General features: G+C 38.8%; 1 protein-coding gene across 13 annotated transcripts in view; it reads right to left on the bottom strand.

The window, feature by feature from the left end:
* PTPRK (protein tyrosine phosphatase receptor type K) overlaps positions 1 to 14379 on the bottom strand; it is a 396766-nt gene that overhangs the window by 309210 nt on the left and 73177 nt on the right. The gene's annotated exons all lie outside the window — the stretch shown is intronic.

Raw genomic sequence — 14379 nt, 5'->3', positions numbered from 1 at the left:
AAACACTTTTTCAGGGTCACACAAACAACGAATAAGAAAACCTTGCAACTAAAGTTGTGAGGAGAAGTAACAGGAAGAAAGAAGGATGGGAGAAATGTAAAGAATGAGGGAAGGAGGAAAATAAAACACCCACATTCCCATGTAACACAGTAATGCCTGCCCTGTCTCATTCAGTACTTTTTTTAATTGGATTCTTAACTAAAGACAATTAACTAGGCTGTAGAAAAAAGAGCACAAAACATGATGATCACAGAAAGAGATCAAGGTTTGAGAGAGAAGAAACAAAGGAATCAAAAGAGCCCAGACAAAGAAGAAGTAGAGCATAAACACAAGAAAATAGAGATGTCATGCATACAACTCTGTAGCATGTGTTATCAAAATCACAGCACACAGTTGTCCTGATCAAAAATAAAGGCAAGACCAGGACAGAGTGAAAGAGAAAATACAGTGCATTCATCTTTATTTAGGCAGTATCTTTCTAATTGAGAGAAGTTATGTAAAAACTCAAGAATTAGCTTATAAACAACTATTAGAAATCAGGTGAGATACTTCTTGTACCCTTTTCTTGTTGTCAGTACTTACAGCATAACAATCCAATCAACAGCTGTTGTTACAACAAAAATTCTTCTTGTTAAGAAGACACTTCTAGAGTAACAGGAGCATTTGTGTTCACTCTATTATCTTTCTAATACAAAATATGGGGCGAGTGCTGCAAGTCCCAAGAACAAACAAAAACCCTCATTATGATAAATTCTAGAGTGTCACCATAAGATGAGTCACTGCCACTGCATCAACTGAAAACACCCTCCTCTGCCTGCCAGGCTCTCACCAGCCCACAGGATACCCCAGAGGAGAACGGGCTGGAGGTGGGAAAAGGATTGGAGACTGAAGAACTACAGCCTGTGCTCATTTCTGCTCTCTGTACAAGACATACACAACCTAAAACTAGGACAGGCCAAAGAATAAGGAAAGGAGGAATAGGAATGTATGTCACCAAACTGAGGATAAAAATACTTTTTACCTGCCCAAAATGTAATATTCAAATGTCACATAACAGGAAGAGAGTTTGTAAAAACAGTGCTCATATTTGGGGAAGTGGATGTCCCTTTCACTAAACTTCATCAGCAAATCTAGACTGTGTCCCAAACTGAGATTATATTCCATCATCAATTAGAAACAACTCAATTCCCAGAGTTCTACATCAGAATTTCTACATCAGAATCTGTTATTTTGAATAAATGACAAAACCCAAGTTTTAGCTAATTCTACTTCAGCAAAAAAAAATTGCCAAATACTCATTCTCTGTCACTCCAGCGTACACTCTCTGTACACTCTCTGTAAACCACTGTTTTGGCTGGCAAGGACACCACCAGGAGAGAACAAAAACCGTACACTGTACACTATACGCTGCATAGTGTAGCAACACTTCTGCTAAACACTTGTGCCATAAAACCTGAAGACTTCATATGCAGTTCGATCTTAGCAAAACTTTCTCAAATGCTGCCCTATGACAACACAAGCACAGTGTCAACAACAAAAAAGCCCCAACATGTCAGTGTGTACTAAGCCAGTTACTACATTAGTATCACTGTCAAAGACTGCATGACACAAGAAGAGAAATACTTGTGCATCAAAGAAACACATATGCCTTTAAGAAGTCCCAACTCCAATGCCTTGTTACCACTGAGGCTTTTCTAATTAACATCTATTATAATCAAGCCGGAAAGGCTTAGAACATAAATCTTGAGGTTTGACATAACTTAGAATACACTGCTATGATCACTCTACAGCAAAAGTGAACATTTCCCTCAACACTTAATTGATAAATGAATAGCAGTTTCCCTTAAAGGGAAGTTATCACTGTCTGCTGTCCCAGCACCAAAATGACATATGGCTTTGAAGCACATGCCTGTGGGGCACCCATTACCCTTTTTAATGGTTTAAGTGTCCTCAGTATATAAATTTAAACTACCAATGAATCTTCCAGACTCATTTGGAAGATGAATGTGCTTAATTGCTCATCTTTGTGCCCACTATTAATTTTAGTTATCAGGCTTCTGATTAGCAATAATAACGTGCCTATTAATACACAGCAAGCAACCAGAATCTCCTTGTGTGTAGCAGCACATCATGTGGAGAACAAGCAAGTGTCCATCTATTGCATGCACTTGAGCAAAGTTTATCAGACAGATTATTGACCCACTACAAAATCCACCATGTAACTGCTTAGACCAATGGCTTCCTCTCATGAAGCACACCACCTCCTCTCAGCAACCTGTCATGACATTTCAAGGCAAGACAAGGCAAGTAAGCACCAATGCTGTAGTGATTTATCCAGCATAACACAATGAGATAGACTAAGCATTTTAAATCTCTGCAGACTACTTATGACTTAAAACATGAGCAAATTTGGATCCCCCCTTCTCTGTTTAACAGCTGACCTCCTGCGCACTATTTTGGTAACTCTGGGTACTAAGAGACAAACCTAAGTGTAACATGCAGTGTGGAAAACACAAGGAGAGGAGATGGTGGGTGGGTGGAACCTGCAGTGATATATTTTGTTCCCAGTCATTTGTTCAAAACTATACATATTTTAAATTAACCTCTAACCACTCAAACATAAAAATCACATCTGACAGAAGTACACTGTAAGTCAAGAGTTAGTAGCACCCACAGTCAGCTACTGGGTCACTTTCCACAGTAATGTAATAATGTTCAGGGAAGAAACTGAATTGGGCTTCATGAACTTTTAGTACCTTCAAATCAGGATCAGCAGCTGAACAGAAATACAGATTCCTATCTTGTCACCCAACATTTTGACAACAGCCTGGTAATATCTTACAAATGACAAGCTAGAAGTCTCCAACTCAGGCATTTCTAACTTCCTCCAAAACTCAGTCAAAAGTACTTCACCTAACTTATGTGGCTGGTAGTATCGGCAGCATGTTCCTTTAGCTAGCTACAGCTACTGGATGCAATCTATCTTCAACGCTATCTTGCTGCTGGAATTTGTGCATACCTACCAACACACATACCATGCTGCAATTTGTGCACCTCTGCTCAACCTGTCAGCTGGAAACACAGAGCACTGACATTCAAATGATCTTGGCCATTGCACTACCTAAATCCATGTTTACCTTAAATTTCTAGTATCATGTTTCAGAAAAAAAGGTGGCAGCAGCAGCAAAGCAACGAATCAGACTGGTCCAACCTCAACAGCCTGACGTGACCTTGGAGACCAGCACGCAAGGCAGCCATTACCTCCTCCCTTCAAATTATGCTGCCATCAGGACATGGCACAGAAGTGCTGGACGGAGACAAGCAGCATGCTCTGCTGAGGGGCAGCACCAACCAGAGCCATGACCTGCCACACCCCTGGTGGTGGCAGCATACACAATTAATTTAAAAAAAATACCAGGTAGTCCATCAGAAATAAACACCCTATCAACAGCTGGAATTGTAAGGTAGGAGGACAGAAGGGATTTCTTAAGCCTGTATGATCATTTTGTCAAACTGCTAACTTTATTTTGGGTCAATCAAGTTTGTTCAGTTGCTGGGGAACTATTTGGGAAATGTTTATATTCAACAGAAAACAAGCAAATTAGCAATTCACTGTTTCCATTTCCTTTCCCCATAAGCTTCGCTATGTTACTAACTTCAGCTTAAACACACATAGAACTCTCACACATTCCACTTGATATTCTTCTAAAAGATAAGTGATAAATCATGCTAGCTTCAAAAATTGCCTACATGTCCATTTTCATTTATGAAAGATAAAGAATCTTAAATGTTCATTATAAAAAGATAGATATTAACATCCAAGGCTGAACTCAGAAATTAAAACTCCACTAAATAAGGTCATTAAGTTTAAACTAAATTTATTCTTCAAATTAATCTTAAATCCCAAAGATTAATAAACTTAATAAAGATCTTGTAGTCAAGGTTTACAGATCACCTATCGTGGTGGCCTGACCCTGGCTGAACGCCAGGTGCCCGCCAAAGCTGCTCTACCACTCCCCTCCTCAGCTGGACAGGGAAAGAGAATATATGAAAGGTCCATGGATTGAGATAAGGATAGGAAGATAATCCGCCAATTACTGTCACTGGCAGCACAGAATCGACTTGGGGAAATTAACCTATTACAAATCAAATCAGAGTAGGATAATGAGAAATAAAAAGTAATTTTCAAGCACCTTCTACCCACCCCTCCCCTGCTTTCCAGGCTCAGTTTCACTCCCAGATTCTCTACCTCCTCCTCCCAAGCAGTACAGGAGGTCAGGAAATTAAGGTTTCAGTCAGTTATCACACATAGTCTCTGCTGCTCCTTCCCCCTCACGGGGAAGGCTCTTCACACTCTTCCTCTGCTCCAGCATGGGGTCCCTCCCACAGGAGGCAGTCCACCACTAACTTCTTCAACTTAAGTCCTTCCCACAGGCTGCAGTTCTTCATGAACTGTGGGCCACAGGTCCTGCCAGCAAAATTGCTCCAGTGTGGGTTTCCCATGGGCTCACACCCTCCTTTGGGCATCCCCCTGCTCTAGCACTGGGGATGCCCAAAGGTGATATCTGCCCCACTGTGGAACCTCTATGGGCTGCAGGGGCTCAGCTGCCTCACTATGGGCTGCACCATGGGCTGCAGGGGAATGTCTGCTCTGCTGCCTGGAGCACCTACTGCCCTCCTTCTGCACTGACCTTGGATTCTGCAGAGCTGTTTCTCTCACACACTCTACTCCTGTGTCTGGTTGAAGTTGTGCAGTTCTGGGTTTTTTCACCTTCTTAAATATGTTATCCCAGAGGTGCTACCACCATGGCTGATGGCTCAGCCTTGGCCAGCAGCAGGTCTGCCTTGGAGCCATCTGGCATTTGCTCCATTGGACAGAGGGGAAGCTTGTAGCAGCATCTCACAGAAGCCACTCTTGTACCTCCACTCCCCCACCACCACCACAACTATCAAAACCTTCCCATGCAAACCCAATAATACCTCTGAAAAGCTATTTGAAGATGCTTGAATTTAAAGACAAATTACATTTTTTAAAATGTTACCATGATATGTCCTCAGCAGCAAGATTCAGAACTGACACTGCTCTGTGATTCCAATTTACCCTACATCCTTTCATACCAACCCAGAAACAAAGAGCTGAACAGATTTTCCCCCACCAGGTTAAATTATAAATAAGCTTAAGACTAAGGGAAGCATGTGTCAGCAACTTCCACTGATAACTGAATGCATACAACAACTTTATGCTGGCCTCTCAATTTATCAGCTCAGGACAGGCAGGAACACCGATACAGATTTTTAACAAATTAACAATTAATGTGTTCTCACACTTACTAGAAATCATGTCACGCTTACTGTTTAGAATATAAACAGTTGCACACCAGTATTACATGAAATTTAAGGTATCCATAACATATCTATGTCACCTTTTGTATTTAATTAGACCTTAACAACTCCAGTGCTCTTTCAAATACACTCAAAAAAGTGATAGCATAAAAAAAAAAAAATTCAAGGCATTCAGAAAACTACTAAATTGTGGTAACTTAAACACCTATTGATAAAAGTAGCTGATGAAGAACAGCACACATTTACTGGCCACGCTTTATACCATCTTTAAAAAAAAAAAAAAAAGTTACTTTTAGCATCAGAGTAGGAGAAGGGAATGGGTAGCATTCTCTTTTGTAAATCCAAAGAATATATTTCTTTGGCTTATGGCACACTTTCTACAAAATTAAAAATAAAGAAAAAATAGTATCAAGAAAAAAATAGTGTAACAAATTATATGCAGCAACAGGAACTTGGCACTTATTTTTAAGTCTCCTATAATAACAATATCCACTAGAACTCCCACATTCTCAAAATCTGGCACAAAGTTTCAGAAACTAATAAGGGAAAGCAATGGAAGAAAACTGCACCTTCTGGATTTGGGGTAGGGGTAGAGAGAGAGAAGGAAAATTCTAGTACCTCATTAGGTTTCTGAAAAAAATTGATTTTAGAAGTTTTCTTCATTTTTATAACATGTAACATTGCAAAGAATTTTTTTTCATCCATAGAATGGCATGTATAGCAGAACAGTTGAAAGAACACAACCTTTCAGTTTATTGCCAAGATCTGTTCTTGCATCCAATTATTTCCAGTGTTATGTAAAATACACTAGTAACATCTTAAATTTCACACTCCTTAATTTTAAGGAGCTGGTTATAAGCCCAAAAATTTGTCTGCTAAGAGCAAGCAGATCACCAATACAGGAGAAAAAACATTCAGCATGAGAGAAGAACTACCAGCACACAACAAAACTTTCTACATCACAACTTTATCCTTACACAAGGCTCAGTTACCAATGGTTACTTTAGACCTCATATGTATGAAGGTGTCATACCAGGAACGAAACAGTTTTTCTCACTCAGCTGAAATGACTAGTTGGAACAATCTGCTCCTTTTATTCAACAGCATGCTTTTATTTTCCTCCACCACCTGCTGTAAAAGCATAATGACTAGCTCTAAATCTATCAAAGTAGATAGGTCCATAGTAAGAACACAGTACAAAATCACATTTACCTGGGATGTCAGGTAAAAGTCCTGTGAAAATTTAATTTTTCTCCTCACACTGATTGGTGAATTCAAAGCTTGGAGAGCATAAAGGTGCTATAGCAGGTCTCTTGTCAGTCATATATACAGAACAGGTCCTGCTTTTAAAATCGCCCACCTACCACATTAATTTACCTGTTTCTATCACAGCATGCCTCAAAGCACAAGATGTGTTCATCTTCTAAAGGTACTACATTATTTTTGTTATGAGCATTTTAATGCTCTGTTATCAAGGTGTTTTAAGACACCTATAAAGAATATACTATGAGTTGCTGTTAATGCATTTGGAGAATAAATTTTAATGACCTACGTTAAAATGCTTATGTTCGGTGTTACCAGTTGAAATGTAACTCTGAAATAACCTTACTTAACCTACAGCATCCAAAAAGGCAGAAGGTCAGAGACAGTTTGTGGTGGGTTTTTGTTTGGGTTTTTTGTTGTTCATTTTTTAAATACCCATGAAAAAAGCTGCACTTAAGGAAAATGACAGATTCTCCTTCACTATGGGGAGAAGTCATACTAAAACTAAAAATACACTATCTTCTTCACAGTGGCATCTTATTTTGTAGTACTAGAATTCAAAACTCAACTGATTATAGTTAAGAGCAATAAAAGCCAAATAAACTCAATTACCTAGAAATACCTTTTAAATATTTTTCTAGCCCCTTTCCCACTATTAGAATGTTTTAGCAATTGCTTTTGCATATTAACCTGCACATGGAACTTCAAATCTCATCCAAAACACCAATGGTCTGTAACACCAACAGCTTAATAGAAAATATGGCTGATTATTCCTAAATTAGCCTTATTTTGTTTTCATTGTAGGGCTTTTGTTGGTGCTGTTAGAACACCTGAATACTCTAAATATCCCTATAAACGTAAACTTTTCAGAAAAAGAAGTAGATGAAACCACTCCTTTTTTAAGAAAGCATGAAGATTCACTATTAGATGTGGTCTACCTGGCCATACAAATTATTAGATTTCTTTATTAAATTAGGTTCCTTCCTTCTATGCCAGGCTTGAAAAAGGCTTCTTCATCTCTGATTTCACAAATCTTCATATTGACAGGCAACAGGAAACATTTCAATATTTCATGTTAGTGAAGCTACCAAGGCAGTTTCCATTTCAGCTCACAAGATGTTTCTTAAAGCACAAAGAGATTCAACAATCTCACAAAATTATTAATAGATCTTCATTACTATACAGGTGTCAACATCCACAAAACACCAAAGCTATTTCATATTTCAGCTCATGGGCTGCAAGGTTTATTATTCCTTCAGTGCACTGAGCAGACTTCTGACCAGTTGCACTGGTGACAAGAAGTTATACCATTTGAATACAAATAACTGGGGGTATGAGAAGAGGAACCATGTACTCAAGATTAATAAATAATTTCGTGACTATCCCAATAGTAACTAAAACACTGGCAAGCAAATTCTCTGACTTCAAGGACATGATTGAGAGCTCCAAAATGAAATTAATCATCACTTTGATTATTTATGGATATATGGTCTTACAATGCTGCTTCTGAAAACAACACCTTTTTCCAAGACACTGTTAGTGCTTATTTATAGAAAATGTTATGTAGGTATCACAGTCTCTGGCATTTCTCCTAAACAGTCTCACAACATGCTGTTAAAAGTTAATGGATAAAAATGTGATTAAACTTAGCAGGAGTGCTGAAGACAGTCCTACAACCACTACATTAAATCTCAGTTTTCTACAGATTGAGAGTGCTATGTTATTTTGTAACCTAAAAAAAAAACAAACAAACAAAAAACCACACCAAAAAAAAACACACAAAACAATTAGAATAAGAAAATTTATAGCTAAACTTTTATCTCTGCTAATCATATCACCAATTCAAAGACAAAGCCTGGCCTAACAACTACACTAGCTACCCTATTACAATTTTGACAGTTTAAACATATAACAAGGGAAAAAACACGTTATTTAAAGTTTGTTCTAAGGCCCGTCAAAAGCATGAATTGCCAGCTGGACAGTAGGAGCAACCATTCTGAAAAGGGAGTCTCATTTAAAGGCAGCAAATAATCCAATTTACCACAGCATAACTACAGAAGCTACACAAACGAGGAAATGAGGGAACTGTGTTTAAATTATGTAGACTCAACTGTAAAAGAAACTTAAGGAACAGCGGAACAAAGAGCTCAAAAGGAATACAGTGAACATGAAAGCTGAGGACTTCCTAGGGGGAGGTGAGCATAAGACTGTGTGTAAAATTTTAAATGGTCATGCAAAAGGAGGATCAAATTAAATGCAAAGAAATGGAAAATGCTCTGATGTCAAAAATGACAAGCTGTTACAAAAGGTCACTTCTGAAGCCACAGAAGGAGGTTAAGTCCTAGAAGGTGGAGAGATGATTGAAGAGTTCGGTCATGGTGTATAAATCCAGAGTCATAGGAGGATGACAAAAACCTCTCAGAAGAGATCTTTCAAGAAACAACATCAAGGTACAAGAAGAATTAAGCTAGCAGTGAATTGCAGAATTCAGTCACATGAATGAGAAGGGTAACGTGCAATATTGAGAGCAAAAATACGTCTTCACACACACAGGCACTGCTGGACTAAAAGCCTAATCCTTTTCTATCAGACCTGCAGCTACTGCTCTAGTTTCCCATTTCATAGTAAGAAAATAGTCATAAGCATTTTAATATCTGGCATATCTTTTCATGCAATCCAGCAATATTCTGACGAAAGGAAGACTAGACCCACAGGAAACAGGCAAGCTACCCAATTTAAAAGAAGACCTTCTGAGATACAGACCAACAAATAACAGATTGCAGATGTACTGGCCCACATCTACAGATCAGAGTACAGTCGAGTTTGGAGAGGACCTGCTCAGGACATCTGGCCCAACCCATCTGCTCAGGCAGGGCCACCTACAGACAGTTGTCCAAGACCATGTCCAGACAGTTTTTTAGTTACCTCCAAGGATGGAGATTCCACAACTAACTTCGACAAGCCATGCCAGTGCTCAGTCACCCACACTGATGTTGAAACCATTAAATGTTTTTACATGCACAAATCGTAAGCAAATAATGTGTCTTCTCTCCCATTTAGTCCTTAACAAGACCTCTGATGAATAAACAGGTCATCACATCATTTTGGACAAAGCCTACTGATATGTCATCAAATTTAGTTTTATTTGAGCAATAAAGAAACCAAACAAAACGAAAAACCAACCAAAACCAAACAAAAAACAAAACAAACCTCTCCAGAAAAACTGCAATAGGCATGTAAAATTCTAGCAAGAAATCACTGGTTTAGGATAGGCATATTTACAATCAGAACTGTATTTCTACAACTTAACAAAGAAAACGTTATTTTGTGTCTCCCCAGGGAACTGAACTTGAGGACTTGAAACTTGTATTTTTATTTATCTGCACCTGAGTTTCAATAGAGGTAACTACTACAAGAATACTTACCTGTATTACAGTATTTTTCTAACAGATTCAAGTTGTATTTAATCTCTCCACTTCTTACATGGAGAAACATTCTCATTGGGGTGACTTTGTGAAATGGGTGTAATAGATAAGCTTGAAAGTTAGATCAATCCTACATCACGCTGTGAGGTTTTAGTATTTTGAGGCCAACCACCTGCCCATGTCCTGTAGGCACACTGTGCCCAAAGTAAGGGGGTAAGAAAACTAGAGAAGCACGATTCCTACAATCTTATCATTTCAGCGCACAAGTGAACTTTTATCCCTTTATGTTATACATTGCACAGAAATCAAGTACAAAAAAAAACTACAGCTGAAAACTGTCCTGGTAGACACTGACAGCATACCACTAATAGTCTCTGAGCAGATGTTTGCCAGTCAGTCTTAAGATTTTAAGAATTGGTATTTTCATTAAAACATCCCCTTATGCTAAATAGTAGTTATAAAATAATTCAAAAGTCAGATTTTATCAGGAAAGAAATTTAGACAAGAATACTGAACATTTCTTTGCAACATTATAAGCTACATCCAGACATTATGTGTGGTTCTGGTTTTCCATTTCCTAAGGATATAGAAGAAATTAAAAAGGCTTAGAGAACATCCAATAAGGATGATCATAGGATGCTGAAAGTATTAGAGATAACTTAAAAGATAGAATTTTTCAGCCAGAGATGACACAAGAAGTAAGGCGGGTGTGTATTTAGCAGCACGAGAAGAATAGAGATCAACCACTTTTTGTGTGTGTTTGTGAAAACATTACAGGGTCTTGTATGTCACGGTCAAATTAAACAGCACAGTGTTAAGCTATGGAACTCCTTGCCACAGGATGCTATGGCTACTACGGATATTTGGTGGATAAGGAGAGAGCACAGAGGATGGACAGGATCACTGGTACCAGCTGAAAAACACTAATGAGCAGCTTTGGCTCAGTTATGTCACATGCCACTAGGACAGTATTTTGGGAAAGCAGACCTACAGTTTTGCCAGTGAATAGAAAAGAGTATAAAATCAGGGTCTTGGACCGACACATTGTACTGAATAAGATGGAAATGTATAAGATATACAGCAAAATAAAAACGTAACTATTTGTTGTAATTATGAGGCTAATTTATCTCAGAGGGCAAAAATGGGACACTGCAAATAATATAATGAATGGAAGAGAACAAGAGAGAATGAGTAACAGGAGGACTAGAAGGCAAATCAGTAGTGAAGAAGTCTAAAGAAATCATGTCCTGAATATGCATTGTTGTAAGCAGCCTATCTGAAGGCTTGCGCCGGTAACTCCCCATCACCCTACCACATGCAATCACTGACTGACAAGTGCAGGGAAGCGTATATTGGTCTCTCTGAGGAAACAGCTATACACAGCTCTGAGAATGTGTTAACAATGCAGATATACTCCTGATGTGATAAAATAAAAAGATATAAATGCCCTAGTTTACTTGGTCATTGTCAACCAAAAATGCATATACCCCCTAGCAACTATGTTTTTTTTCCTTAAGCAGGATTTCAGAGCTTAGTAACTGAAGCTGCAATCAAACTAGACTCTAGGAAAGATGCTGCATTTGATAATTCACTCGTCAGAGGAATGAAGTATGTTCTGTACTCCTCATATCTAGGGGAAAAAGAAAGGAAGAAGGAAAAAAAAAATCTTACACTTGCACTAGCTTCTCTTTTCAAACTAGACAAGGCATTTACACATTCAACTAGAACTTGTGCAAACATTACATGCCCATACGTCCTCTCAGTCATCCTTTGCTCGTGTATTCACAGAAATGTGTATATGACAAAGTATTCATTTTTTTGGCATACTACTACCCTACAAAGGAGCGGTTTGCAAGTGAAAGGAGAGAGACAGCAGCAGGGTAAGCTTCTATAAAATATCAGTCAAGTTAAAATTCATACTATATCTCATCTGAAAACAAAAACCTCATGGATGGAGGAAACATCTGAAGAGTTCATGCTTTTTTAAAGCCAGGAGAATCAATTTGAATTGTTTCAGTGGGCAGTGTGTGTCCTGATGCTTGCATTAATTATTACTATATATACACAAAAAAGAAAAAACAACACACCCAACCATTCTACAAAAAGAAGCAGCCTTCTCTGAGCATTTCTTATTTTTCTGTATTATTGAAGAAAGCTACAAACTGGCTCCGCATTACCAACTTATCATCTTGAAGTTCAACTACAGAACACACAGCGATAGTCAGAAGAAAATACTTCAAAGACCAAAAGCCAAAAAAGGCATAAAAATGTTTAATACTGTATAAAAATCAATATTTAATAACCAACACATAATCTGGATGCATTGAATAAAGCAACAAGCATAATAAAAAAATTGCTGATTTTAAAGTGAAGCACTTTAGTACCACAGGATATTCGAAACTTATAATAACAGCCTTGAGATGTGACCAAAAGTTCCCCACCATCCCCCAAGGTTTTGCCGTATCACAATCCACCCCACAAAAGTATGAGACGGTGGAAAAAGAGAAATAATTTGTTCAAACCACATATCAGTAGGTCAACCACAATTTCATAAGGAACACGAAGTGACAGGTACAGACTGTTGAGAATTGCTGGTTTAAGATCATATACAAATTTATGTCCCCTACTGGCATGGCTAAGTTCTGTCCTCCTTTGATCCCTGTAATTGTGAATATTTGCATACACTTCAAAGGGACAAGGATGGACTACAGGTCTTCTCGTCTGCACCTCATCTCTGGGCATCCTCATCTACAAATGCATTTGCAAACATTTTCTCCACAGGACCGACTGATCTAAAGTGGTCTCCTTCTGCCTAAACGGAACCTGCCTGCCCTTCTGACAACATTTGGCTTTCATAAGCAGCACAACACAGTCAGAACCCTTTTACTCTTTCACTCCAACCTTGATCTCAATTCAGCACCTCTTTTCTCAAGCATTACAGACACCATCATCCATCGTTCACATCTGCATTCAAGCCTCTTCTTCTTTCACTCCACCTATGCCTGATTTTTGAAGAGTAACTAAAAAGCTTCTCTGAGACAGACTTTCTGTATAACTCTCTTCCAGCTTTCATCTCCCTTAACCCAATCACTTCAGCATCTCCTCTCTGCCCTTGACAAATGTGTCTTCTCCCTCACCCTTATCTATTCACAGTACTGCTGAAAAGACTCTTTAGAGCCCATTGCTTTGGCTGCCATCCACTTTCACTTCCTTTCTCTCTGTTTTCACAGAACAAAACTTATTTTTGTAACCATTCACTCCTTATGCCCACTTACAGAAAGCTAGCCAATTCAACTCAACAGAACTCATGGCAGTGACTGTCAGAACCCTATTCCTTTGTGGTTGGATTTGTTTTCCTGTGGTTTAGCTGGTTAAAACAACCCAGAGGGTTAACAGTCAGGAAGACTGAGCGGTCAAACAAGCACCAAAAAAAAAAAAAAAAGATTATAAAAGTCCGCTGCTAGAATAAGGAATAAGGCAGATGTGTGCAAAGGGAGACAATAAAGCTCTGAGTGTCAAGCATGGCCAAGCTGGCTGGCTAGTTTCCTGCTTTTGTCTGCCCATAGGTCATTAGAAATATTAATAATACTAATGCTAAACAAATTAAATAAACAAGTAAAGCAACCCACTTATCTAAGTTGCCAGCAACTACTTAAGAGTCAGAATGGCTGACCTGGCAAAAGCACAAGTGTTTTAGGTAGCTAACAAGCTGCAACTGCTCTTTAGAGAGAGATTTTAAGTATAGCTACCCTGATACTGAGTTTGAGCACAAACAGCCTACTAAAAACCCCTAGCCAAATTGAAAGGCCAACAAGCTTTACTCTGCAGTCTTACACTGCCTGCATCTCCTAGCAGCTACAGGTCAAAAGGAACTGAAAAAGACCAACTTCAGCACATGTTTTTGATTAGCTGAAGAACAGAGAAACACATTGTCATCACCTTCTCATACAAGACAACTCATTGTAATGTTTACACATGTTTAATGCCCACATATCAGATTTCATGGAAGTCACACAACTCAACAGTGACCAGTCTGTCCTTTGGTAGCAAATCTTGGCGCAGATTCTCCTGGAAGACATGTTAAGGCACATGAAAAACAACAAGGTGCTTGGTGACAGCCAGCATGGCTTCACTAAGGGGAAATCCTGCCTGACCAATTTGGTGGCCTTCTATGATGGGGCTATGAAACTGGTGGACAGGGGCAGAGCAGATGATGTCATCTACCTGGACTTGTGCAAAGCGTTCGACACTGTCCCACACAACATCCTTCTATCTAAATTGGAGAGACATCAATTTGATAGGGGAACCACTCGGTGGATAAAGAATTGGCTGGATGGCCGCACACAAA

This window comes from Pezoporus occidentalis, unplaced genomic scaffold (assembly GCF_034315485.1).
Source record: "Pezoporus occidentalis ecotype Australia unplaced genomic scaffold, CSIRO_AGI_Poc_V1 ctg39, whole genome shotgun sequence".
In the NCBI taxonomy this organism is placed as follows: Eukaryota; Metazoa; Chordata; class Aves; order Psittaciformes; family Psittacidae; genus Pezoporus; species Pezoporus occidentalis.
The sequence above is the reverse complement of the archived record's forward strand: the minus strand, read 5'-3'. Positions and strand labels throughout refer to the sequence as shown.